Genomic DNA, 2,025 nt, shown 5'->3' with positions numbered 1-2,025 from the left:
TTCCGGCTTTTTTTCTTTTTAGTTGCTGATGATTAAGTTAGCGTATTTATAACAATTAGAGTGTAGTTGGTGTTGGCTACAGCTTGCGGCTTCAATACTTTTTTTTTAATGAAGTTGTGCTACTCCTAGATAGTAGCCACAGCCACATCTCGCAGCCAACAGAAACTGCACGTATATCAAACGTATAGATGATGTTGATGATGGTGTTACCGCAAAACTTTCCATAATCGTATTTCCACCACGCAAAGTTTCAAATCCTTGGACATAATTACCCCTGGTTTAGTTTTGTTGTGAAGGGATGCCCAGTTTCCTTGCTCTATGGTTTGAACTCGTGGTAAATAATAATCACATCCTATGGAGATCCGTTGCCAAGCTCCAGAACTCTTTGCCATTATCGACCAACATTTTCAAAAGCACTTTAAAGATGCTATGTCAGATATTTGGCCGACTTGACCCAAAAATTTTGATTTAAAATTCAATAGGAATGTTTATGGGGGTCAAGAAAGTTACAAGCTTTCATTTGAGCCATTGCTCGAAAAAGTCCGCCAATTATTGGTAGCAGTGAAATAAAGTGCTCAAAATTAATCACGTGACAATAAATCAAGTGACCAATTCTTATGTTTTATAAGAAACGTTTTAAATTTTTGTCATGGTTCCTGACCATTAAAAGTAAAAGTTAAACTTTTTTTCGTTAGAGCGGGTGATACTCTTTGAAATACCATTCACTCAAAAAAAAAATCTATTGTTTAATGTTTGGGGCCAAAAATCTGACATAGCATCTTTAATTCGGAATTTGACTGACTCTTAATGTATTGCTTAGTTTGCATCGGGATAAAGAATGTAAAACTTGGTTTTATTCTTAAATCACCGATGCACTGATACTCAGTACTTTCCCGAGTTCTGTAAAAAAATAATACAGGCACATTACTCGGGTGGGATTCGAACCCACAACAAGTCGGTGTAAAAACCAAAATTAATATTCAAAATAAAGTTTGTCTATGGGGGGGGGGGGCTACTTGTTGTTGTTGTTTGTTGTTGTTTTTCACACACAAAGTCTATCTAGTTAAACATCCCCAGTATACCTTACAATTCTGAGTTTAGATTCTCTAATTTTCCCCTTTTTGAGAGCCTTTTGGACAGATGGTGATTCACAAATTTCTTATTCCAACTTTTGGCCCACTTTTTCGGTCTAACTTGTTTTCTTTCTTTCTCGTCTCTTGTATACAAGCAGCAGCTATAGCCTACTCGCGTTCTGTCCCTCTCCTTCCAAACAATATCGCAAACACTCTCTGTTTCGCAACTTTTATTATAAACGGGGGCCCTTCACTGGTAGGCCTATTATTTTATCTTCTCAGAACCACACTGCTCAAAAGAAAAAATTGTGTCACCCCGAAAATTAACCTCAAGACTTATTGTACTCCCATCCGTGCATAGTTTCCAACCCGTGATTTTATCTATGTTCTATCAATCCTTGGGCAAATCACTATTCAAGAAAGGTATAATCCACATTCAAAATATATTGATAAATGTGTTCCCTGAAATTGTTCCCCGATCAGCAATTTCAAATGTCGAATTCAAATGTCACATTGAATTCAAATAAAATATTGTGTGGAGCAGGGCCCAATGTCCGCATGGAAACAAAACTTGCACAGAAAAGTTTCAAACAAACTATAAAGTTTGCTTTGTTGCAACTAGTGCCCCATCACTCACTTGTTGCTTCTTTGCAAAATACATGGCTAAGCCGAGTATTTTCTGCTTATCACTAACAGCTTTATGAATTTCGGCCCTGTGACTTGGAGGCAGGCTGCTCACAAGTTTTACAGTCTTTCATGGGAACAGAGATGGGAGGGGGGGGGCTGTACTCACCAGACATGGAGAAGATCCCGAGCAACAATCACACCAAAGAGTTAATAATGAAGCTTTTAAAAAACATGTGATCTTTTCATTTGTTTCCTCCTCTTTGTGACAATATCTTAAGATGGATAGGGCATGTGTGTGCGTGTTCTCCACCCATAGACACAAACG

Source organism: Asterias rubens, chromosome 7 (assembly GCF_902459465.1).
Source record: "Asterias rubens chromosome 7, eAstRub1.3, whole genome shotgun sequence".
In the NCBI taxonomy this organism is placed as follows: domain Eukaryota; kingdom Metazoa; phylum Echinodermata; class Asteroidea; order Forcipulatida; family Asteriidae; genus Asterias; species Asterias rubens.
Note: the sequence above shows the minus strand (reverse complement) of the source record.